General features: G+C 42.7%; 1 protein-coding gene across 1 annotated transcript in view; it reads right to left on the bottom strand.

Moving 5' to 3' along the window:
• Nucleotides 1–18,545, bottom strand: part of ptpn4a (protein tyrosine phosphatase non-receptor type 4a) — a 67,669-nt gene extending 49,124 nt beyond the window's left edge. Inside the window, exon 1 of the mRNA XM_026145418.2 lies at nt 17,989–18,545. The gene's annotated coding sequence lies outside the window, so the exon portion shown is untranslated. The remainder of the gene's footprint in view (nt 1–17,988) is intronic.
• Nucleotides 18,546–27,737: the final 9,192 nt, after the last annotated feature.

Here is a 27,737-nt window from a genome sequence, read left to right as displayed (position 1 = left end):
AGGTTTCCTGCTTTTAGCTAACAGTGCAAATAATCATTCATCTATTCATAATGTTCATCACATACACAGCAGCATTTCTGTGTGAGAAAATTACTGAAACAATGCCAACAAATATCCTACACGTGGTTAAAAACTGATTTCATTAGCACAGGTGTTACTAAATGAACAGGTGAAAAGCAAACAATCTTAACAACAGACGAGCAAAAGTTGAAGGACGGGTCCAAAAAACAGCGCGGAAGAAAAGACAACAAAACAATGCATTAAAAATGGATAAAGATAAAAATATTAAAACAGGAAAATATGGAAGGAAACTAGAATAAAAGGAGATATAAGGGCCATAAAAGGGCACCTCAGGCTGTACGGCTGCAGACTGGATCACGCCGGGTCATCGTTTGTGCTCTGAGGCTCGGGGCCAGACGCAGGCGTCGCTTTAAAACAGATCCACAAAATCAATTGTAAACACATACAGGAAGTCAATGGAGATAAGCCAGGAGTGGGTGATGTAAAGACCACATTTGTCTGTCACCGGCACTAATGAATTAGCTGGACAACAATAAAATACCACTTAGGGTTTGTCAGAGTGGTCACTGATGTTTTAAACACACCACGGAAAGTTTGGACTGAGAATGTGAGAGGGGAGGGCCCCCGTTTATACAACAGCAGGCCCTCTGTGCAGTAATATTCTCACACACACGAGAGAGAGAGAGATGCAGGTCTGATTAAAGCTGCACATTTCTCCTTTCCTGCTGACGCCGGCGCCTTTACGTGCAACCGGGGTCGGTTTCTGAACACTCTGCAAATTTCCACCCGCATCCACCCCAACCCTGCACATTCCTGCCCCACCAGCAGGGAGGCCAGGTGTTCTATAGCAAGCGCACGCCCTCCTGCTGCAAGGCAGATAGATTAGCTCAGTGACAATGCAGCACTTCGCACGATCCTTCGAAAGATCCCAGTGATTTAAGTGGCAAACACAGCTCAACACATCTCCACACCCAAAAGCATTGAAATATAAATAAATGAGTAAATAAGCAAACTACAAGCATCTAATGTTGATATCAGTAAAACCACCGCTGACATTCACCGTGTCTCTGTGCCAAGCTGAACCCCGTTCCCTGAATCTGGTCCTGTAAGCGAGTGTGTGTTTAACAGTCTGTGGAGTCAATAAGCTGTAAGTTAATCAGCCTCTCTTCATTAAGGTGCAGAAACCCCGCTAGAAGCCAAGCACACTACAGTAGACAGGAGCAGGCTCTTTATGTATAAGCAGTGTGAGATTATCTGAACCGTGTGCGTCTGTGGCCTCATCACCAAACTCTGCTGCCACAACAATTAAGCTGACACACGTCTGAACATATTTGTTTGTGCTGCATCTGAAAATATCTTCACATGACAACTTCAGCTCAAATTCCAACAACATGCATACATTGAAAACATGAACAGATGCAGCATTAAGTGCTCCGATGCTCTGATCGTGCGAAAGCAGCTTTTGTCCAAAAACACAAAATACTGTAGTGTGAAGCTGTTAGTGGGCAGATCTTTGACTCATTAAAGTGGAAACTGCCTCAAAGTAAGTCATGGAAGTAAAAACATATTCCAAGATATTCATTTGGAGGCAGGTAAAATCTCTTTTTTTGGTAAATATTCAAATCCTAAGCCCATCGGAGCGGGCACGCTCCAATTTGTGTAACTACTTTTAAATCCCGGTACAACTACAACCACATAAGCTAGCGCAATAATTTCTTTTGCACATAAAACCAGAGCTGCACTTACATATCATGCATTCAACTTGTCCCAGGTCGCAGTTTCCTCCCACATGTGGCTTTGCAAAAATCGCGTAAAAAGCGCTGCCAACAACTAAAACATAATCGTCCTGAAACACGCAATTCGATCAGCTGTTAATAGTACTTCCTACGTCAGTGCGAACTATCGCATGTCTGCCATTATCTGCAAAAACTGGAAGTGACCTTTCAAAGGTTTACTGGTGTTTGTAAAAGTCACGTTTGACTTTAAGCCTTTCTGTATAGTTTCTGAGAGGCTTAATTTCACTGTTGCAAATAGTTTATTTTGTTTTATTTTGATGAACATGCTGTTTTTTTGCAAATTGTGTACAATAATATTTGTTTTTGTTTTTCCTGCATTTTATAAAAATTGGTGTATCTCAAAAACGAAACTATGAAGACACTCAAAATGAATTTCCTGTGGTTGGAAACTATTTTGGGCAACTTTTTTGCATTTACAATTTTAAGGGTTACACCTCTGAAATTTCTCTTACTAGAAATAAGTGTAAAAAAACAAAAACGTTTTTTGTAGTTTACTGCACTTTTTTGCAAGCTATGCAGTTACTATGGACTTTATGCAGGCGTATTATTGAAATTTGGGATATAACGGTTGTACTGATGTATAACAACTTAAAATGCTCCCAGCTATGGCACTATAGCATGTAAAATATAAAGATAGATCCATGCTAAAATATAAAGCCTATGATAGACTTGAAAGAGTTAAAAAACAAACAAACATGTTCCTGTAGACGTTAACAAGAAGGCCAGCATAAAACGAAAAAATGGCTGCAGTTCAGTCAAACCTGTTAAAAACAAACTAATTGTTGGTCTATGGCGACTGCAGCACGTGCAGAGCTAACATAAACACCATGAACGAGAGTCGCCCATATTACCAGTCGCTCCACATATTTCTGACCCTCAGTAACAGCAGATAGCCAAAACACATACATGTGGGTCTGCAAAGCTTTGCAGAGCTGGGATTAATCCTAAAACGGTGTTAAAATGGTCGTGTAGGTGGCGATAGTTTTGTTTTCAAATACCACTTTGTAAATGAAAACGTAGATGTGAGGAGTCAGCCTGAGGCACGGGATTTTTCTTTGTCAGCTAGGAACTAACATAATGTGTCAGCCTCTCAGACGGGACGGCATGTGACAGTCAGGAAAACGACATGATTCACTTACTCCCCGTCACCCTCGGGACGAGCCTGTACTCTATTCTCAGAAGCTGTAGCTGCTCAGGTCAAAACACTCAAACACCAAACCAGTCACTACTCATCTCATCAAAGTTCAAACCACCTCTTTATTAGAGGTGTCCCCTTACACTACTCCAGCCTTTTCTCCAAGAAGATGCGCATGTTTTATTTTTGCTCCTTGCTGAGAACTTAATTAAACAGCGGCTGACATTCAAAATGACACAAAGGCAGCTCAGAAAACAGGAAAAGGCTTTTTGCACTGAGCACAGCCTTTAGATGCAACACTGGACGTTTCTGCAACTATTACGGCAGCTTTACCGAAATGTGACCATAATATCATATTATCAGTGTGCAGGATCATTCCCCCCCCCACAGTTAATGAGTTATTAAGGTCCTATTACAAAAGAGACAAAAGGCCCTAAAGATTTATGCAAACCTGGACCTAGAGGATTCTCACCACACCAAATTATGCAAATGCAGCAAACATACAAACATCAGCACATAAACAGCCAAAATGGATATTAATGCAAAACAAGCCAGGTAGCGTAAGTGCCACTCCATATATGTGCATCCACACAACATCTCCTTTTTCTCCTTATTCCCAAGCACACCGCATTAAAAACAAAACACCTGCTGCTTTAATGCAAAACCTTCAGAACGGCTGACTCTTGCACTAACATGCACTAGCATTTCAAACCCAAACATACAGGCCTAACCCCCCGCAGCATGCATTTCATTTACAAACACAAAGGTGAGAAGCACAAAATCCAGCCACACCATTAGGTCATGCTGTAAAAACAAGCGCTACGATGGGGGCTCTGCTGATACTGAGCCCACCCTGATGATGTGCATGCAAATTAAACATCTGCATATAAATAATGTAAATAACATGAATAATACTCTTTATTTCTTGAGGACACCAGTCGAATGCTCCAAACTACACTCTGCCATCTCGCCTGTCACCCTGTCGCGACGCAGCGATGGCACCAAAGGAAAAAGCTTGAAATTGGGATGTGAGTGCAGATGTGCATGCCTTGTGTCACTCAGCTGTGGCCTGCCCTAATGCACAACAACCTCAAACCGGGTTTCACAAACTCGGGTTAAACGGTGCTTCATTTAGCCTGTTCTGCATTCGCTAGAATTTACAAAGAAAGATGAGTGCAGCCGCAGTCCTCAGCACCAACTACTGCTGTGCATCTACTGTCTATGCTTCTCTGCAGACACAGGCTTAAATCAAACAAGGGCACAAAAATTAGGTAAAGTGAAACACTTCCACTCGCCTCTTTGTTGCAGTGATGGCCAACAGTGTGAAACAGAGGGACATGCAAGCAAGATCTTCCATGCAGTCTTTAAAACATCTCAGAGGTTTTTTTTATCACATACGTGCACTTCTGAGCTAAACACCTTTAGCTTGAGCTTCTGTTCGTGGTTTCTGGTGTGTGTGTATACATCCACGTGCACAAATTCAGGATGTCCTCTGCATGCTACGTTACATTTACATGAGAATGGTTTTGTCCTTCGAGTGCTGTGGTTTAGGCTTTCGAACTCAATGTGAAGACAGGTGACAACAGGCCGGGCTGTGGCTAGTCGTACGGTAAGCGCTGAAGACACAAAACCTTAAAGGTAATTTAAATATATGTGGGCTTGGGGGAGATCATAAAGAACTTCAAACTATTTCGATCTGCCGAAAAACAGCCAAAGGCTCTGCTGCGATACGGCCAATTCGAGCGGAAGATGTGATTCAAAAGCAGTGTTGATGATTAAACAGCTTGTTTGAATGTATTATATAGCTTAAATAGCACGAAGCATGTGTGTGGGAGAGGTGTTAGGGGATGTCTCTCCACCACGGCTTGTATGAAGAGGTGAAGATGAAGAGATGGAGGTGGGTGGAACACATTGCGGTTGGTAAACAGGGCCAAAACAGGAAAGCGTGGGCCTACCTGACAGTCACCTCAGAGCCTGTAAAATGTTGCCACGCTTTAAAAAATAAGGTTAGCTGCTGGTGAAAAAATACTGAGACAGCAATTTGTTGCCTTTTTTTGCATCTCCTGAGGTGCTTTAGTTTGAATTTTTGTGTGGATGAGCCGCTTTTCAGGCCACAATCTGCTTTGCAGAAAAAAATGTGACGCATGCTTATGTGCTAAACTCAAACAGCTGATCCAAATCTGCAAGCAGCGAGTTTTTTCCCCTGAATTTTTATTTCTGCTAGCATCGCTCAAACCAGTGAACTGTAAATGTCCTGACCCAGTAGGGACAGCCTTCAGACGGCACTCGCTCGGGTTTGATGTGGAATACTGTGCGACAATAAAGCTGCAGCCGTGTCACTGATCCGAGTATTGCGATGCACGCCTGACGTACGAAAAAGAGTAAAAGAGCACTCGATTTAACCTGCCCCGCATTTATTTGATTTCACAAAAAGAGTGCAACCTGATACTTAGATGTCGGATCCTAAAAATGAGCTTCAACTTCAGAGCGAAGCTGTTGCACAAGAGAAATGACAAAAAACGGTTCTGAAAGCAACCAAGCATCTAAAAACACATGACTTCAAAGAGGCATCATATCATTTCCGATGGGTTTTTAAAGGCCGCTAATGATTTAAGGTCTTAGCGTCTGAAATGTAATGTCCCAAAAAGGATGCACATCTGTTTTTTTAATATGTAGAAGGACTGGCTTTAATCCATACGAACACATGACTGTGGTTTTGTTTTTCTAGCTTGTTCAGTAAAGCCTCAGCTCTACGATTCTGACTCACATCCAACAACCACACACAGCTCAGTGTCAATCTAGTGCTGTTGATCAATAAAGGGTACATAAAACAATTTACCAGCTCCTCTAAAGATCAATACAAACGAAACACGAACAGTCATATCCTAGGATACCTAATATCTAAATAAGGGGCCTGTCCTCAGCTGCAGCCACTAAAAATCAGCCTTTAATCAGCCCGAGCAACAAGCCTGAACAACCAAACCATAAAGAGAAATTACTGCCACCGCTCACCGTGGAAGTGAAAGCTTAGCCAGTTTTAATCAGTCGGTAGGTTTCTGCTCAGGGGAGTTGCAAAAAAAGCTCAGATTTATGGTCCTGTAATTAACATGTCTGAGATTAAAGTGACGAAATGTCATGTATTGTCCTCTGGCTAGAGGCTCCAGTGCTGGCAGAGAGGCCGAAAGAGAAAGAGCGGGCAGAGCGGCCATGAGTCAGCCGGAGCCAGCCCCCTGCCTCATGCTGAAATCAGAGAAACCACAAGAATGTAACAGCTTCTGTTATTATCCCTCCCTGCTGCCTCGCAGCCTGATGGCCTGCCCCAGAAAATAGCAGCGAGGCTGGCTTCTCTCTCACTCACACACTCTTGTTCTCTCGATCCTCTCATTCTCAAATCTGACACACACATTTTTCTCTCAGGCTATGGCTGTCCATTTTGTTTAGCTTTCTCTCCACACACACACACACTTAAAATTTAACCGATATACGTCCAAATTTAAACACCATCTGGGTTTAATGGTATTCTGAGGAGGGTTTAAACAGCAGCAAAGTGTTTGACCACAGTTACATTGGTCTCTTTTAGCAGGATGAGTCGCAACACTGCTAACAAATGACGAGCGCAGTCGATAAATTGCATACATGCGGCACACGTGCTTTTGTCTAAAGCGGCTCACAGTAACATCATTCGACCGTCGCAGACACGAGACTTCCTTTTGTTGAAATGAAGCCGCACAGAGCCGCGTACACTCAGCAGCCTTTATGTAAAGCGTGAGGCTGACTCAGCAGCCCTTCAAACTCTCCGGTGACGAGTGTTGACCTGTTGCCTTGTTTGGCAGTTGCACAGAATTGCACCAATGCAAACAATTAGGATTAAATGGAAATCGCTCACTATAGCCTCAATCTGTTTTCATAGATTTACTACCAAGCTTAATTTGCAGAAACAGATCTCTGCATATGAATGTGCAGAATCGGGAGACAAGGGATTTTTCCTCAAGAGTCCATGTAAATAACTAAATAGATAAAATAAAATATGGGAAGCTGTACTTTCCAAACTGGTTATAATCTGACAACTTTAGCTTTTTATTAGCTCTTTGCAAAGTATCTATACGGAGGCGTTTCATCAAATTTAAATTATGATCCTGAAAACAAGAAAACTGGGATAAAACCTTTACTTTTAAAAAGCTCTCGTGCCTCATTTTTCTAACCAATAACATCCCTTTACTTTACTGCGGTGTGCTTTCAGCCCTCCCTAAAAGTCCCAGCTCACTAACAGTTTAGCTCTGCTCAAGCCAAAATGACAGAAACACAGCATTAGGTCAATGAAACTGGACTGTGGATGGCCAGAGGCTGCCTCGTAGGCTTAAATTGCTGAAATTATATATAAATTATTCCTCAATCAGGTGTTAGCGGTACAATAACAATGTGAAAGTGAGTGGGAACAGCAGCAACTGAGTCGTGAAGTGGTAGGCCACATAAAATCTCAGACCGGGGTCAGCGGATGCTGAGCCGCACAAAGGTTACCGGCTTTCTGCAGAGTCAGGAACAGCGCATGCATAGATGTGTTGGTGGAATGGGTTTCCATGGCGACCAGCTGCACACAAGCCTTACATCACCGAGCGCAATGCAAGGTGTCATATACAGCGGTGTAAAGACGCAGCCACTGGATTCTAGAGCAGTAAAGACGTGTTCTCTGGAGCGACCAATCACGCTTCTCCCTCTGGCAATCTGATGGACGAGTCTGGGATTGGTGGATGCCAGGACAACGGTACTTGCCTGGCTGCGCTGCTAAGTGTAAAGTCTGGTGGAGGAGGGATTTATGGTGTTTTTCAGGAGTGGGGCTCGGCCCATTAGGTGCAGTGAAAGGAACAAAGTGCACAAAGCATGATCCTGAAAGACAAGGATGAGCGAGTCTGGTGAGGAAGAACTTGACTGGCCTGCACAAAGTCCTGACCTCAACCTGACAGAAGACCTTTGGGATGAACTGAAACGCCGATCCAGGCTGTCCAACATCAAGGTGTGACCTCACAAACGCTCTTCTGGGAGAAAGTCCTGTAAACACTCCTAAACCTTGTGGCAAACCTTCCTAGAAGAGTTGAAGCTGTTACAGCCAATCATATTAAACCCTGTGGATTAAGAATGAGATGACACTCGAGTTCATGTGTGTGTGAAGGCATACGAGTAAATAGTTTTGATGTGTGTACTTAGTGTATGCCAGCTATAATCGGGGTTTATTGTTTTTTGTTTGTTTGTGACAAAGTCGGCTCTTTGACGGGACCGTTTCTATCCTCGGGCTTTGAGTCCAGCTGAGAAAGGCTGCGGAGGCCCGGGAATAAACAAAGGAGCGCAGCAACTTAAGCATGTTGACATCCCCATCGCTGTCGTCCCTGCATCGACTCATATACACAGTGAAAACATTTTCACAGCACAAATTTATAAATTTACATTTGGCACAAGCCATCTGCTGGCTAAAACTGACCAAATTACAGAGAGAGAATTTACAAACAGCTTTGTCTTGGACAAGCTGGTCCTGTGGAATATGATTCAAGACCAACGAGGATTTTTTTGGACAGAAAACAGGCCTGACGGTGAGGAAATAAGTAGCACGAAGTAAAAATAGTAATGTCCCAGGTTTTCAAACTCCTCTTTTAGTGAGTGTTTAGGTTGGATACGGAATCACTCCGGGCTTCCTCGACAGTCCTCCAACAACAACAAGCAGCGGATAAAACCAGGTTTTACCATGTAAACCGTTGACGTTCCAGTAATAAGCCCGTCAAGTGCAGCACAAAAATAACGCTGCATGTCTGAAAAAAGATGGCATAAGACTGAAAAGTTGGAGATGTTAACTATGTCACCAAAATAACAGCACTCTTACCGTCACTAAGGTAGGCTAAATATCTCCTATGACCCGTTCTCATTACTTTTAAAATAGCTCAAAACATTATATTCAGGATAAACATTACAACGGGCTAAATTTGGGATTTTGCAACTCAGTCACGTCAAAATTCCCTTTGTCTACAGAGGAAGTACAAAAGCCCAGAAGCCCTTCAATGCAGTTTTTACATCGAGGGCACAGCAGAAAAAGAGCAATCCATTTTTGGCTCTGACCCACTGTTCTTAAGCAACTGTGTCCTCTGACCCCCCGAGGTATTCAAGGCTCTTTAAGCAGCTGTTTCAAAGGCAGACCTGAGGATCTGAAGGTGACACGCACACACCGAGCTCAGGTTGCACAGGTGGCAGGTTAAAATGGGCACGTGGCAATTGATCTACAACTCAAATGTTCATTGGCTTGTATGTGTAAGCGCACACGTGTCTACCTGCTGCTGGGTTAAATGGATGTGGGATGGAGGAGAGTGAAGGAAAACACAAGTCTGAACAAGCACTGGAACATAACCAGGGAGTCAGCTGTGCTCACATACCTGAGGATAGTAAACACGGGGGTGGGGCAGCACTGAAGAGGAATCCTGATAATAATGTTAGGATGTAGCAGTTTTACTCATAAACTGGTATAAAACTTCATTTTGCCAGGGCAAACTTGAATTACATTTCTTCTGCTCGCTCCAGAGCGCTCTCCAAATTTAACAGACAACTTCCCCAAAACGTCAGATATGATTATCTCACCGGTGCAGCAGTTTTACAAAGACGTTCCCAAAACGCAGCATATTGAGGGCATCGCGGCGTTATTACCCACAAGTACGATTAACATCGCATTTTCTAACTGGTTTGACAAAGTTTGCCAACACTCCCGATAATTTGAACGACAGCAGTCTGAACAAGAAGACTGCAGAGAGGTAGACAGATAAATAAATAACGAGCACAATCATCTACAACTGGTTCTAGACACCCAATAGCTGCATTAGATGAGTACCTCCCCGGTAATACTTGGACTGTTCTAGAAGGAGTTCAGTTCATTTTTTGAGTTTATTTATGGAAAGGATCACAGGAAGTTCCTGGTATTTCAGAGCTATAAGGTTACCGGTATTGGTAAACTCATGAATGTAACCAATAAGAACAAACATCAATTCACACATTAGACACGCCCACTCATGCCAGGAAGTCACCCTCTTTCCTTTCTGTCTCCACACCTATCAAACGGTCATTTCTCTGTTTATGCCTGTTTATCCATCTCAAGTGATCAGTGGCTGTACGAAGATTTACATGTATCCAAGTAATTCTGTCTCACAGCTATAATCTCACCCTCTAATTGGGCTCCCTGTGAAACAGTTTCCAGGCCGTTCGATTGGTTTATCTGTCTTGTTGCCCAAAGTCGTCGTGTCTCAGGCTGGTTTAAATTGGCCTCAGCCTTTCAGGGAGTCAGTCTGGCCTTTCGGAGAGGTTCAAACGTTGCGAAGGAAAGAGGTGAGCTGGGTTTCTAACACAAGACTAAATGAGAGCAGCTGTACTGTCAAAGCAAGGCAGCCCCATCATTGCTTTATTTCCATCATCTTTGTTTTCATAATTGTTAGAAATCATAATTTTAATTGAATAGGATTTTTGATAAATTGTACAGCCCTATTAGAACACACAGATGACTCATAATAGGGCCAATAAAGGATGCTGAATTACAATAGACGCCTCGAGTCACAATGTTTCCAAAGTCTACAGCAGTGTGGGTGTCAGAACACAGTGAATCACGTTGAAGACGGTAAGAAGACAGAAAAGTTTGTGTTTCCAGCGCATTATTTTTTTTCCATATTTTCATTCTGTGGTCCTCCATAACAACGGGTATGATTCCAAAACTCAGTCCTACCTGTACGCAAACACATTACTGTCCAAAATCCTCAAGTACCTTTTTCTTTTTTTAAAACAGGATCCTCTCCTAAAGCCATTAAAACACACAAAATTTGGAACAAGTCTGAAGAACCGTTACAAATCATCCTCATACGTTTGGTTTAGATGCGTTTTCACTTCTGGGAAAAGCTCAGTTTGGTATAAGTGAACATGCTGCCTGGGTAGAGCACGCAGGATGCAGCGAGAAGACCACATACTTGCAGAGTATTACCTGCACTATTCTTATATTAGACAAGACCAGTCATCACACAGACTTTTAATTAGGGCGCTGGCAGATTAAAGGCTGTATCGGGCATTTGCGTTCTCCTCCGTCAACTAATGCCAAGAACAGTTTAGGGATGCAGTGAAGGGAGGCTTTTCATGAGATCTTTATCCCTTGAAGTCTCATCCTAGGGCCTCCGCTGGGAAAAAAAGGACTGTGGATGATCCAGGCCGGCTTGATGTGATGATACAGCACGACAGCCACTTAAAGCTTCCAGATCATCCAACAAAGACAAAGCTTAGACTTTGCTTCAACTTACATGCTGTGAATAACGGAACATTTTGACCACCTTTGTAAAAGTAAACGTTTGATTTGTGATGGTTATTTTTTGCATGCCAACCTCAGTTCAAAGACAGTTACTACTTACTCAAATATCAGCGATTGCTCTGATTGAACCCTAAAAATGAACCTGTCTGCATTTCTGCAAACAATAATTTTATCACCTAATAGATACTTTCGAAATGTGTCCATCGGTGATGTCCTGTTTTATTTGTCCATTAGCCTGCAGGATAAGTAAGTGTTACATTTAGAATATATCTGGATGTCTTTTAAATAACTCAAATGGATTAATTAAAGATTAAAATCATCATAATTTTCAATTCATTCTCCTCAACTAAGCAATGGAGTAATCGATGCAGCTCTATGAGGCATTAATTGCGTTTGCCTAAGCAGTAGGGAGTCTGCATCCACCTCCCCTTCGCCTGGACAGCATGCTGCTCCAGCTAATCAAACCATTATGACCCCCCCGCTAAGTGAGAGCACCATTATCATAATATGCAGTTTCACCTGATTAGTTATGCGTGACTCAAGCACACTGAAGCTGGACAAAGAATAAGATTTCTCAGAAGTAAATCAAACATGGCCAACAAAATATATCATGAAGAACCGCTACAACACCTGCATCCAGTCATAACATACAGCATTCATTTGCAAATAATATTCAGTGCAAGAACAGCTACACCCAATCCACAAGGCAGCTTTTATTTTTGTCCCGCTGTTCACAAGCAGACAATTATTATTTTTAGTCTGGGATTTTGATTTTGAAAAACTCGTGCATGTCAACCTCCCGCTTTACTTTCCATTGATATTCAGACAAGATGTCTAAAAGCCTGTCACACTCATCCACCATTTGATAACTCGTTCGTCGCAGCATATCAAAAACAAAAATCTGTGTCATTGTAAATGTGCCGCTATCCGCTTTCCATTTTGGAAGTTTGGATCTGCCGAGGCACCTTCATCCTGGCATCCTGTAGCTGTGGTATCTCGCGCCAAATAAACACAGCTGTGTTTGGAGCTCGGGAGACGGTTTTCGCTAAAAAGTCGTGCCATATCCGCCCAAGCAACAGACCACTAACTAGCTGCCTTTCTGAGAGATATCTGGCTGGATATTTGTGTGAATGAATGGCTGCTGGTTCACTTGTGCACAGCCAGTCTGACAGACTAAAGGAAGTTCAGTCCAGCGCGATAATGCTGACGGCGTACGGGTAACTGCAGAAAGCTGGCATGATACTCCAAAGTGAAACGGCCAAACTCTGTGGATCAATGGTTAAACTTCCATTTCATGTGTGCAAACAGGACTGCGAGCTGTCCAAAGGGTCATAACGAAAGGTCGCTGGTCCTCTTGGCTAAACATGAACAGGGCTGTGAGCAAAAGGTCACAGGAAGCTGGTGTCAATCAAATAAAGAAGGCAAAAATGACAATAACTACATATATGGCCTCAAAATGTTTCGAGTTTTACACAAAGTTTCTGACGGGCTTTTTCACAGCGTTTCTGGCAACATTTCCAAGCCTACTTATCTGAGGCTTGCAAATGCTAGCATCTTTAAAGCATGATAACGTATCTTGCCTGCAGCACCCAGCCAGCAATCTTCTTACCAATACTCTCAGTTAGCAGCAACACTAAGCTGTCAGCGTGGAGAAGCACCACGCTGAGAGAAAGGGTGTGCTATCCAACGTTGAGACTAACAAGAGCAGGCAGCCGGACGAGGAGAGGAGGAGGGAAGGAAGCAGAAGAAAATAAGGAAAGGACAAAAGGAGACGGCGAGGATGGAAGAAATGCTGGAAAGATAAAGTCAGACGGACGTTCCCCTGAACAGACATGACTTTATGACAGTACAGAAACTCAGCATCAAGTCCTCAAGAATTGTTCAGTTTTCTAGGCTCTTTAAAATCACATTTCCCCAACACTCTGCTGCTCCCAGCCCAACCCTGACTGTACACATAACAAGAACAGCTGACCTTTGGCCAAACTGCTAGGTGGGCTGGTTTATAACCTATGTTTAACCGAGGGGCTGACATCTTTATGCACCTTCCCTGTAGTTACAGAAATGGTGTGATGATAAATTGACAATGAGAGGACTAATCAAGCTGAAATAGATGCAAATCTGCTGCACTTTCGACCTCCGCGCGTCACTTTTTTCTGACTTATGTGCAACACTTGTGCTGGTGGTTACTCTGGCAATCACCAGCACAAGCATTTTGTGATCCTCATCCATATCACTGGCTTGTTTTGATTGTCACACAGCATGAGAGGTTGACGTAGTTGTCATTTTGTTGACAATAAAGCTCCCGAGTGAAATTAAACAGCCTTATGCTCACATGGATACGCTTATGCACTCACTGCAGTAAAAAGCCCATCAGATATTTAAAGTCTTATTGAACAATAGAAAATTATGAGCAAAATAAATGCGTTGCAAACTCTAATGATAATCATAACATATGTTTAATATCTGTTTTTTTCATCTTGGCTCATGTAAATCATGAAGTTTAGCCATGTAAATATTGTCATCGGCCAGAAGGGTGGCACGCTCTCTGTTCGCTCAGCCAGAGTCGTGCACGCATTCTGCTGCGTCTTCTCTTTTTCTTTCTTTTTTTGCAGAACAAACCATAGAGCGTGCACACACATGCATGCACGCACACACACACACACACACACACACGCACAGCTGTGGCCAAGCGCTTGTTCTGTTTCTGCTCTATTGTTCGACATCTTGTAAATTTCCACCAGGAGGATGATGGGAAATAATCCGAGAGGAATTTTTGTTGTACTCTTGCAAATATTGACCCTGCAGCATCTCCAGTCTTACAATCTATGATTAAACCTCTGAGTTTTGACACACCGTCTTCAGGCTTAAGTTTTCTCCAAGTCTTTTCAAAGCCTTCCAGTCTGTGGCGCCCATAAATGCATAAATTATAGTTTGCCTCCTCATCACATTCACTGAATCATTCACAAATCTGAGCAGGTTACCTGGGGATCTGATCATTCCTGACACCAAAGGTGCTCCCGCGGGAGCCCCCTGCCCTCTGCTAGCAGGTGCAGTTTATCCCAATTACCCTTGCCACACCTGTACCTCTTATGTCTTTCTCCTCCTCGCACACACACACCCTCCTAATGTACACCGCAGGGATGGCAGGTTCAGGTGTGGCGCTGAAGTAAAGCAGGGCTGTTGCCGCAGGCGATCTAAGCTCCACCAACTGTGTCTATCCGCTGCTTAAACCTCTTCAGATTCGGGCAGAGCAGACGGGGTCAAAGCAGGATTCTCCTCAGAACACCGCTCATGAATTTATAATGTGTATAAAAATAAAAACGATGAGTGCATTTTTATTTTATGGAAGCAAACTTTGCTCTGCTGTACTTAGTCGTATTTAGATGCTAACACAGCCACGGCACAGCACCCACTCCCACTGTGTGCACCAGCGTTCGGGGTGGGATTCTGCTTCGTGATTATGGATTGTCCGGTAAACGGATGGACACTCGCATCTTCAGCTCAAACCCCATCGTGGTTTGGCTTGTTTTCAAAGCAGTATCACATATTTACGTTTCATATTTAAAACTAAATCTTGCTACCTGCAATTCATAACAAAACCAGCATCAGTTGCAGTACTAATGACTGCACAAGCCAGCAAGTCTCTAATGCCAAATAATCCTTGCTTCCACGGCTTAACACGATATGGTCGCAATCAACAGCCTGGAATACTGTCCCAAATAAAAATGTGATGCATGACAGGCCTAATTCCCAGGATAAGTAGTTCAGCTCCAGAAACTAGCAGCCTGAGCAGGGATTCCCACATGGATTCAGGTCAAGACCAACACCAAACAGCAGCTCGCATACATTTCTGGACAGCAATCTGTTACCTTTTTTTGGAGGGGACAAAAACACACAGAAACGCTCCTGTCGAAACAGCTCTGTGTCTAATACATGTAAGTCATGTGTTGTATGCCAGCCTGCCCTTAAATCTAAACATGAAATAGTCCCAAAAAATAAATACATAAAAAAGAGCTCATGGACATGACTTCTCCTTTTTCCCCCCCAAAGCCAGTCAGCATGACTTTGACATGTATTTCAATAGGAAGCATGTTTTGTAACTACAGCTGTTGTCTAGTATCAGCCGGCTTATTTAGAGGGTCCTGTTTCCCTGGCAACTAAGAAAGAAACCTAAAACCTAACCCATTAGCTAATCCTAATCCAGTAATTTTAGTACTTCTAAAGCCTAAACCTCAGGAGTAGTTTTTCTTGTCTAAGTATAACTCCGTTCCTTTAATTCCAAAACCCAACAATGGACTTCCTAAAGATGATTAATAAAGTACTTCAAATAACAATTGAAAATCTGTCCATATTTGTGCAGATTAAACAAATATGTAAGACTGCGTTCTTCCATTTGTGCAATATCGCTAAAATTAGAAATATCCTGTCTCAGAGTGATGCTGAAAAACTAGTTCATGCATTTATTACTTCCAGGCTGGACGACTGTAATTCATTATTATCAGGATGTCCTAAAAACTCACTGAAAAGCCTTCAGCTAATCCAAAGTGCTGCAGCAAGAGTCCTGACAGGGACTAGAAAGAGAGCAGATTTCTCCTGTTTTGGCTTCCTGTTAAATCCAGAATTCAAAATCCTGCTCCTCACATACAAGGTCTTAAATAATCAGGCCCCATCTTATCTTAATGACCTTGTAGCACCATATCACCCTATTAGAGCACTTGGCTCTCGCTCTGCAGGCCTACTTGTTGTTCCTAGAGTATTTAAAAGTAGAATGGGAGGCAGAGCCTTCAGTTTTCAGGCCCCTCTTCTGTGGAACCAGCTTCCAGTTTGGATTCAGGAGACAGACACTATCTCTACTTTCAAGATTAGGCTTCAAACTTTCCTTTTTGCTAAAGCATATAGTTAGGGCTGGACCAGGTGACCCTGAATCCTCCCTTAGGTATGCTGCAATAGGCGTAGGCTGCTGGGGGACTCCCATGATGCACTGAGTCTTTCTTCTTCACTCACTATGTGCTTATACACCTCTCAAGTTATTATTAATCTCTGGCTCTCTTCCACAGCATGTCTTTTGTCCCATCTCTCTCCCATCCCCACCAAGCAGTCGTGGCAGATGGCCGCCCGTCCCTGAGCCTGGCTCTGCTGGAGGTTTCTTCTTGTTAAAAGGGATTTTTTCCTTCCCACAGTCACCAAGTGTTAACTCATAGGGAGTTGTCTGATTGTGGGGTTTTTCTCTGTATGTATTATTGTAGGGTCTTTAACTTACAATATAAAGCACCTTGAGGTGACTGTTGTTGTGATTTGGCACTGTGCAAATATAACTTAATTGAATTATGGGATTGTAGTTGTGCTGTCTGGTGTGAGCAGAGGAGGCTCTCTCACCAAACCCCCCAAAAATGCACTTTGTTACTCTTTAAAAGAGTGAAAACATTCACATTGGGTACATGGACACAAATCAGTACATATACGACCATCATACAAAATTTCATGTGCAGGAACACAAAACAGACTGAATGCAATGACAGTTTCACGAACTGCTATATGACTCTGCTGTTTATGCACAGTATGCCGTGCAGGTTGGATGCCTGGGTTTGTTTTGGAGAACACTGAGCCCAGCTCCTGGTTCCCATTCAGAGGACATCACTCTAAAGTCATGTCACAGTTTAGTCAGGGAGCGAAGGGAGACGGAGACACGGTCAGATAAACAGCACAGAGCAGGGTACATATGATCTCAGCAGCGGCAGCAGACTGGGGAGCAGCAGGCAGCAGAGGAACCGACTGCGACCCAAAGATGTGGCACGGATGGTGGGGGATTACGTCATCGAAAAAATGAGGACGCCTCATCCCAGCGAACCCCCTTACATCCATTACATTAAAACCTTACCGATCAGCACATCATCTCCATCATTTTATTCACATTAAAAAATAAAAAAAAGAATAAATACGAATGCACGGGCTGCGTCTCAGCAGCTCGTCCACGCAGGCCCCCCTCCCGTGACATTTCAGGAATGTGACATGTACACAAACGCTGCTTCACCAACAATTATTTAGCAACGATTGACCAAAAACACACAACCAGCTCTGTGGTCGCTGAATGCACCAAGCTACACGTTAAAATAAATCCACGGAGCCCGTCAAACAACACACGGGACGCAGGAACCGTGTAATAAGCGCTCACTGGTGCCTATCGCTCGATAAGAGGTGTGTGCCATATTTAAAGCCACAACATTAAATGACGCCGCGCTGGTTCCAGAGAGCTCTAACTGCTCATTAAAGGGCTTATTGTGCGCTGTCCGGTGACTGGCAGATAAACGAGCCGTTTATCTTAACACATGAAACGGATCCGGGGAGGCTGCTAACAAAGTTTCATTGATTAAATAAGCCTTTAAATGCGCACTAATGTTGCGCACATTGGATCAGCTTGTAAGCTGCGAGATATCGAATGAGCTAAGAAACAGCTAGCAAGCTACACAACCGCTGGCTATTAAGGCTGTGGGAGAAAATGTGTATGTGCTGGGGCTTTTTATGAGATTCCACTGAACAAACACAAGCGCAGTTGCAAAACGTGCCTTTTGAAACAGCGCTCTCCCGCTGTTATTTCGCAATTCTGGCTATTTAGTGTGTGCGGGAACAACTTGGATAAAAGTGACAGCGCTAAGCTAGCTAGCTAACCCGCGTCAGCTGGCTCCAAGAGGGGGGGAAAAGCTGTGACTGAGCGTCTTTCTTACCGTCATAAACTGCTCCAGGGGCGTCCAGTTTTTAAGGAATACAATTTTTGTTATGTGAGGAAATGGTCTGTGTATACAGGGGGGGTGGGGGGGCAACAGAGCCCGAACATCCAAGATCAGTCCAGCCGCTGCCGATAAAATCCAGGCGACATCTTTATCACAGCGCTCATCAGTGGCTCAGAGTTCCGCGCTGATTCACGCACATCCATCCAGCAGAGAGGGGCCTCCTCCGGGCTCGACCATGCGACTGGCTCGGCGACGACGGATAATCCACAGGACAGGACCCCCAGCGGTAACCATTGGCTAGACGCGGGGACCAGCAGTCATTTCAGGCCGACGGAATGAGAAAATAATCCCACGCATGCACCGAAACAAAGAGTGAACGTTTCAGGCGCGAAGAAAGCCGCACATTAAAGCCGCAAATTAGGAAAATGTTGCGTTTCTGAGTTTCCCAGCACGAGCCTGTGCGCTGTTGTCAGCACTCCCCGCTGTCTCCGCAGCTGCTTTGCCTGTCTGCCCTGCAGCACAGCAGCGGCAGCGCGGCGACGTAATTGCGCAAAGCGAACGCACAGGGGCGGGGCCACGCGTCGCACACAGGTAGCAGTGCCGCAAAATCTGACGCTTTTCACCCCGTTAAAGTCTGAACCGTGACAAAGTTACCAGAAAATTCAGTGTTCTTCGAACCCTCCGACTTTTTTTGATGAATGAAATATAAATTTGCGTAAACAACTTTTAATTTGAATCGCATTTTCTACATCCGGCATTTTTTTAAACGTGTTGCTTAAAACGTGCTGGTGATCAAAGAGTCTCAAAAACTGACTTATCAGATATGATACACTAAGGGGTTAAGGGAGGGCGTAATAACCAAAACGTTTGTTGAAGGCAATACCATGCCATAGAGCGGGGGTGTCAAACATAAGGCCCGGGGCCAGTATCGGACTCCAGCCCGTTGGACTGCTTTGGAAAACGTGAAGGAGATACATTTTGAACTTCTAACTGTATTTTGAAAGGTTTTGCAGCTTTTCCTAATGATTTTCCTATTCACACTAACCCAGTGTAAATAAAGTGATAGTTAAATTACAGAAAAGGTCTTGTTTTTCGCAAACTAATAAAGATTTGTTGTTTATTTTTTATTTTGGTGATTTCAGATTTTTAAAAAAAAAGTTTTCTGTCATTTAAGAAAAACTTTCTATATTATGATGACAGGACAGTCTGGACAATGAAATACCAGAGCTTTTTCTGCAATTTTGCACATTTATTTCTTACAAGTTAAGCCCAAAGAGCCATGCTGACAGATTTCTTTCATTTACTACAGCATCATTTCTTTATCATGAACAAAAACTCAGACATACTGCTGAAATTACAATTCTTTTTCCTATATTAAAATAGCTACAGAAAGGGGAGTTCCACTGTTCCAGCCCATTTAGATCAAAGTAGGCTTTATGTGGCTCACAGAGTAAAATGACTTTGAATGGTCCTCAGTTTCTTTTCAGCTAGTGTAACATTAAAGGGTCAGCTTGTTTTTTTTTTGTTTTTTTTTTTTGTTTTTTTTTTTTCATTTTTATATTTCAACTTTGTTTTATTAATTTCAACAATGACATACAAAGTTAGCAACAGTTAAGTCCATCTTAATTTCAGAACAGTGGTATGTCCATTATACCCTCTAACCCCCCAACCCAAATTCTCCCCCTACCAGGTCTACAATAGACAAAACACTGCAGAAAGCCAGTTTCTGCCCACACACACACACACACACACACCCACACACACACACACACACAAAAACCCAAAAAATAAATTTAGAAAAGAAAAAGAGAAAAAAAAACAAAAAACAAAAAACAAAAAACAAACAAAAAAAAAAAAACCAACACCTCAGGACCCATATACATAACAAGCATAACCCCCCAAAAAACAACAACAACCACAACTCCTCCCCCCTCCCCCCGCCCCGTAACCAAACAGACAAACAAAAACAAACAAAACAAAAACAGAAAAAACAAATAACAGAGAAAGGACCAAGCAAAACAAAAGGAAAAACAAATAGATAAGGTATAAAAAAAACAAAAAAAAAACAAAAACATTATAATGTAGCTTCGCTCAGTTCACTGCAGACTCAGGAAGTAAAGTAATAGTGTCGACCAGCAAGAGAAATGATTTCCAGATTTTATTAAATTCCCTAATAGAACCTTTTAGAGAGAATCTAAGTTTTTCCAGCTTTAAGTTAAAGAGTACATCTCTCACCCAATGGTCATGAGTTGGGGGGTGGGGAAGCTTCCACTTCAACAGAATAAGCCTCCGGGCCAGTAAAGTGGTAAAGGCTAGGGCCTGTTTGAGGGGACCAGATAAGTTCAAGTCAGGAGGAATGCCAAAAATTGCAGAGAGTGGGTTAGGAAGGACAGTCTGGCCATATGCTTGGCTAAGTGTGTCGAATATATTCCTCCAAAATGCACTTAGTTTCGAACATGACCAAAACATGTGGACATGGTTGGCAGGCGATAGTCCACATCTGCTACAGGCATCACTGATGGTTGGATAGATTTTAGATAATTTTGCGTTTGTATAGTGTACTTTATAGACCACCTTACACTGAATCAAAGCATGACGAGCACAAATTGAAGACGAGTGAATCAATTTCAAAGCACGATCCCACTGCTGTTCTGGCAGGGTTGTCTGAAGCTCCTCCTCCCATCTCGACTTAATATGAGAAATGGATTTGGGGACCAAAGCATCTAGTATTTTATACAAGGCTGATATCAGTCTGTTTTGATGAGGGTTCGTCTGCAGGATGATATCCAGATTTGTTTCTGGAGGCCGATTGGGAAAGTGAGGAAACTGCGTTTTTACAAAATTTCTAGCCTGAAGATAGCGAAAAAAGTTGGAGTTAGGCAGGTCGTATTTGGACGATAGGTCAGCAAAAGATAGAAAGGTGTCCTGACTATACAAGTCCTTAACAGTCCTAAGTCCGTTATCTTTCCAACTACTAAAGGCCGCATCAGTGTTTGAAGGTGCAAAATTAAAATTTTTTGATAAAGGTGTTAGCAAAGACGGTCCAAGTAGCCCGAAGTATTTTCTGAACTGTCGCCAAATAGTTACTGTTTCCTTAGCTATTAGATTATCCCCAACAAGGGTTGGAGAAAAAGGGAGTGGTGAGCTGAGTATTGATGATAATGAGTAACAGCTAGATGCAGTTTCCATTTGTACCCAGGCTGTTACAGGGGGGTCGTTATGAACCCATTGTAAAAGTTTTTGTATGTTAGCTGCCCAATAGTAGTGTCTAAAATTGGGCAAACCAAGACCACCATCACTTTTAGAGGACTGAAGAATAGACTTGCAAATTCTAGCTTGTTTCCCTCCCCATATGAAATGTAACAGAATCTTTTCTAACTTGTCAAAAAATGCCTTGGTAAGAAAAATCGGGACATGTTGAAAAAGATACAAGAATTTTGGGAGGACACTCATCCTTATCAGGTTAAGTCTCCCTGCCACTGACAATGGTAGAGAAGTCCAACGGTCACAATCTTTCCCAACATTTTCTAGTAGGGATAGAAAATTCTCCCTCATCATTTTATGTATAGAAGAGGAAATAAAAACCCCCAAATATCTAAATCCGGTTTCTGTCCACTTGAAAGGCACTATTGAGTGGGGAAGAGCTCTGGCCAGGGAATTAAGGGGTTGCAACTCACTTTTTTGATAATTGACCTTATATCCTGACAGTGTACCATATTGGTCCAGTATGTCAAAAAGCACCGGGAATGAGTTTAGAGGGTCAGAAATGTACAGGAGCAAGTCATCTGCATAAAGGGAGAGTTTGTGAGTCACACCGAACCTTGTAATGCCTTTAAATCTATCCTCTGAACGCAGCCATATTGCAAGAGGCTCGATAGCAATGGCAAATAGGAGGGGTGAGAGAGGGCACCCTTGCCTAGTGCCCCTCTCAAGTGGAAAAGGCAAAGACAAGTTGTTGTTAGTACGAATACAGGCGGATGGCGAGGAATATAGTAGCTTAACCCAGAGAATAAAGTCAGCCCCCAAGCCAAACCTATCCATCACCTTATAGAGGAAGCTCCACTCGACGCGGTCGAAAGCTTTCTCCGCGTCAAGAGATACCACAACCTCTGGAATTGAGTTGCACGATGTATGGATAATATTCAAGAGGCGTCTTGAATTGTCATATGAGTGCCTGCCGGCCATAAACCCCGTCTGGTCAAAGGCGATAATTTGTGACAGAGCACGTTGTAGCCTAAGTGCGAGGATTTTAGATAGTATTTTAAAATCAATATTTAAAAGAGAAATTGGTCTGTAACTACTGCACAACAAAGGATCCTTATCCTTTTTCAAAATTAAACAAATAGTAGCTTCGGACAAAGTCTTGGGTAATTGACATTTTGAAAAGGCTTCATTATACATATCTTTCAACAACGGTGCCATAAGATCAGAATTGACTTTATAGTATTCTGCAGAGTAACCGTCAGGGCCCGGCGATTTACCTGTGTTTAAGGATTTAATGGCGTCTTGTACCTCTACTACAGTGATAAGGGGTCAGCTTGTTTGCCAGTTAACCAGAAGTTGGCCTCATGGTAGACAGCTTCAGCGAAGAACTGAAGCTGTCTACCATGTCTGTTAATAGATTGATGGAAATTGGTGTGAGACACGTCAACTTTTATGCATCTCAAACATGTTTCCTGTATATTATCTTTAACCATTTTTCTTTCATCTACTTCATATTAATGTGTTTCAAAGTACAATAAGTTTGACCGCGTTTTACCAAACACAATACTGACAGAAGTGTACTCTCTACAATTAGTTTCAGCTGTGAGGTTTCCATGGACACAGTAAAAATGGACAAAGCTCTGGTTTTTTTAGTGTTTATTGAACCTTCTGACAAATAAAAAAAAAATCAATATTAATTTCCATAAATGAGTTTTATTATGTATCATATCTGCTACCAGCTTTTATTTTCCAGTTTATTACTTGAAACCATAAAGTGCAATTAATTTATGTTTATCCGAGGGGAAAAATCACACAGATGATGTAGAAATCTTAAAACATACAAAAACTCACATATCAAATGTGATACAGCCCAACTAATGTCGGGCAAAAACCTCCACTGTCATTGACATAAGGAGATGACACGTAATAATGTTTATCATAGAATGTTGGGAATAAAGTAACATGTGTCAAATATGTTTCTGAAGTTTAAGTTTTTCTTAATTGTAACTGCAGCATAAGTTGTTATAATGACGACTCCTGAACGCTTGGCCCTATAACAGAACAATCAGCATTTTACGTAGCGGCAAATCACACTAAAAGTCACCTCAAGGCCCTTTACATTGTAAGGTAAAGACCCTACAATAATACAAAGAAAAGCCCAACAGTCAGATGACTGGGCAGCTGGCGACAGTGGGAAGGAAAAGCTCACCTTTATCAGGAAGAAACGTCTGGCAGAACCAGGCTCAGAGAGGGGGACAGGACAAAAGACACATTGTGGAAGAGAGCCAGAAATTAATAATAACCAATGTTTAAATGCAGAGTTTTATATTGCATTAAAATAAATAAAAAAATAAAAAAAATTATATATATCTAAGGGAGAGAGATAGGGTGATATATATATATATATATATATATATATATATAAATATATATATATATAGAGGAGCCAGCTGAGGTGGGCGCCTCCTGGGTGAGGTGTTCCAGGCATGTCCCACCGGGAGGGGGCCCCGGGGCAGACCCAGGACACGCTGGAGAGATTATATCTCTCGGCTAGCCTGGGAATGCCTTGGTGTTCCCCCGGATAAGCTGGAGGAGGTGGCTGGGGAGAGGGAGGTCTGGGCCTCTTTGCTTAGGCTGCTGCCCCCGCGACCCGGCCTCGGATAAAGCGGATGAAGATGGATGGATGGATATATAGGTGGTTCTGCATACCTGAAATGCATTTGATGTCTCTATTTTTCTGTATACATACTGATAAATTGCACCAGGAGTAAGTGCCCGACCCCTTAACTTGCACACAAACAAACACAAACAAAGCTTTTCCACCTTCCATGTTTGCTCTGCAGGGAGCTCTGTATCTCTCTGCTGGAGACAAAAAGCTGTGCTTTTCAGAATAAAAGTAAATGTTCTCTTTCATTTCAAATCCAAGGCTGCCCATTCATCAATTCATCAATCTGTTTCCCATCCTTTGTTTCTAAAAGACAGTAGGTTGGTAATCTGGGTTATACCGCCCTCAAGTGGTTAGCAAAAGAAACAAGCCACGCTGTGGCAAACAATGGACCATTGTTGGGATAATTCTGTGGGGAACACAATGAGGTAAGCTGATGAAGCGCAGTAGTAAGAAGAAGACAATGACCCCAGTGTTGTTGATCTGCATAATTCAAAAGCTGCTTTGTCGTTGATGGAGTGGAGCAGAATTGTCAAAGCTTCTTGTCTCGTTTTCAGTACTCTCCTGCCTTCTTTTGAACTTCATCATTTTTCCAGCATCGTATGAACTGATGGAGAACAAACAAAAACACATTTATATCATGTGTATTTGCTAGAACATTTCCCAATAAATACTGCGGCATGTCAACGCCCACAATGTGCTGCATAACCACAGAGCTGGAGCAAATTCAGCATGTTGCTCAAGGGCACTAATGCACCGAGGATGGTGGATGTTTTTGAGAAGAATGCAGCCACGCTTTCGTTCTGCCTCACCACGTCTCCCATCTTCACGCATCTTATGTCTGGATTTTATCAGAGCATGCACCTGCTCACGATCCCATTCACTCAACGGTGAAACAGACTTCTGTGTCACTGAAGGACAGCGATGTTAAAAAACAACAACAAATCTGTCTGCACATCTATCTACAACACGATTAATTGCATGCTTCTATATTTAGCTCAGTCCATGGGGCATAAGATTGGAAGTGTAATTAAAACGTTATATGTGAACCTTGTTAATATGCAGACAGATGACCTGAGGGAATCTGAGTGAGCATGTGATGAGTCCTGAGTCACCGTAAGCTGTGTTAAGATTATTATCACCAAACAGTTTAGTTGCGCAAATTGTGGATCCTTACAGTAGCCCTCTCTTTAAAGCCATTAGGAGTTATTTATTCTGAACTGGGAGGTGTAATTGTCCCCTTACAGGTTTAAGGATCTCTGTGTACAATCAATGCTTTTATGTGGCGGTGAAGCATTCCTGTTGATTAAGAGGTCACTGAATGGTTTGATGAGAATGACTCATGTCAGGTTTTATGCATTATGTGGCTTTTGCAGTCAGCTTTGGCAGATTTTGGACTCTCCATCTTTATCATCGTGACATTAAATCAGGTGTTTTCTTTTTGGAAGAATCCCTAAAATAGAGTTTGAGACTTTCAGATTCCATTTGAAGGCACAAAGGCAGCAGCAGATGGTGACCCTTCTTCTTCTCCTTTCAGCTGCTCCATCACCCTATCTCAGCAACCTCCTCCATCATACCTATGCATGAACCTCTGGCATCGTCTCGCTCTTTTTCTCCTGCCTCCATCTTCAGCATCCTTTGCCCGGTGTATCCACTCTCCCTCCTCTGCACCATCTCAACCTTGCATCTCTAATTGTGTCTCCAAAACACTGAACTTGATCTGATTGATGTCTTTCTAATCTTGTCCAGCATCTTCAGCTTGGCCTCCTGTCTTTTTGTCCCTGCCACACATCACAGCAGGTCTCAGTAACACCTCGTAAACCTTCCCTTTCACTCCCACTGCTCTCCACCTGTCACAGTTCACCTCTGACGCTCGTCTCCACCCACTTGAAATATTTTTTACTTTTAAGACATTTTCAAGAATTTCAATTTTCAACTTTTTCACATTGTTACCAGTTTTCCTCTCATTCACACTCGCATGTATTCTGTCTTCCTTCTCCTGACTCTCACTCGCCTTCTCTCCAGGGCAAACCTCCACCTCTCCAGGCTCTCTTTCACCTGCTCTGTACTCTCGCTACAGAAGCAGGTGGCGAGCCAACACTTTAATGACATCCCCTTTTCCAGTGAGATGCTGTGAGCTTCTAATCTGAAACAGACTCCATGCATTTCTAAGGAAAAAAACGGCTTTGCCTAAAATTGGAATCACTGGCCAGAGGAGAGCAGACAGCAAGAGAATCGGCAGTGATTGCTCAGAGGTTTTATCAGCCATGATGTCCTCCCATGGAAAACACCCCTAACCTCTGCTGGAAACTCCGCATAACAATCTTTCCCAAAGCTGCTGAAATGTGGACCTTGCCTTGCACATGGACTTCTTTATTGTGGGATTGTCCTTTGTTCATATTTGGCCAACAGAGGGCACTGCTGTACCAATAATGTTTACATTGTACACGCTTCCCTTTGGTAACATTATTAGAAAACCTGCATACATTTTCACTGCTATGCAGACGATACCCATGTTGGTTTATCCATGCTGAATCGAGCGGTTAAACTGTGGGCATATCATAAAGACAAATACCTGGACGATTGAATTTTCTGCTTCTAAATTCAGATAAAACTGAGGTTATTGTACTTAGCTAAACATCTCAGAACATGGATGGCATTACCCTGGCCTCCAGTAACACTGTGAGGAATCATGGAGTCGTTCTCGACCAGGATTTGTCCTTCAATGCACACATTACACAAATGTGTAGGACTGCCTTGTTCCATTTGTGCACGCAGTGTTGGGTAAGTTACTTAGTTACATTACTAGTTACTTCTATCAAAAGTAACTCAGTTACTTCAAGTTACTCGTTACTTTCAAAGTAACTAGTTACTAGGGAAAGTAACTTTGGTTTTACTCAGGACTTCTCTTGTTAATGTGTTGCTTCCATAACTTTGCAGTCTTCTAGCTTGCTTACGTGCCACAGTGCACTGTGCCACCTACCAATGGAAAGAAAAAGATAATGTGCATATTTCCACGAGAGAAATCCCACGCCTGGACCGTCATTGACTGCTGCCATGATTCTAGCCTACGTCACAGAGTCATGTGCGCTTTTTACATCCAACACAAAAACTGCAGTCGTGGTGCTTTTGATTGTACTCAGAACTCGGAAATTCTGCCTTCTGAATAGGAAGATGTAGGTAACAGCAGACTGCAGATGAGCTGCATACAGGGCTGGACTGGGACAGAAAATCGTCCCGGGCATTTTGACTAGAGACCGGCCCACCATTATAGGAAGAATCATAAAGCCTTTGAATGAAAACAAACACTGTTGTGACAGTGATGTACGCTGTTCTGATGGTATATATGCATCAATCTATCAATCGTTTGTTGTAAGACTCATAATTATTTTTTAAAAGCTAGACATTTTAAATGAGAATAAGAAAGAAAAGTATTTCTTTGTGCCCCCCTCTCCCTGTTAATGCCCTACATGCCCCCCTGGCAACACTTTGCTAGACCCGCCCCTGCACAGTTACCAGCTGTCAGCTACATAGAAAAGGATCCTGGTGTTATTTGTCTCTCAGAAACACTTCATAACTTCAACTCATTCATGTCACCTAAAAGGTAAACCTGTTTCTCCATCACCTGTTCAGCTCTGATGATTCAGTAAGGACATCTCCTGGTTTCATCTTCATGTTTCCCTCTCACCACATATCCAAACCGACATCATGACCAGCAGCTTTACAGCTGCTAAACAACAGCAGCACGTTTAAGCTTGATCAGCTGTTGTTAGAATTTATTTGCTATTAATTTCTAGTATCAGCTGATAACATCAGCTATAAACTGTGCGGGTCTTGCAAAGTTTTGCCAGGGGGGCAGGTAGGGCATTAACAG

This window comes from Astatotilapia calliptera, chromosome 16 (assembly GCF_964374335.1).
Source record: "Astatotilapia calliptera chromosome 16, fAstCal68.1, whole genome shotgun sequence".
Taxonomy (NCBI): domain Eukaryota; kingdom Metazoa; phylum Chordata; class Actinopteri; order Cichliformes; family Cichlidae; genus Astatotilapia; species Astatotilapia calliptera.
This window is presented reverse-complemented; position numbering and strand designations above follow the sequence as displayed.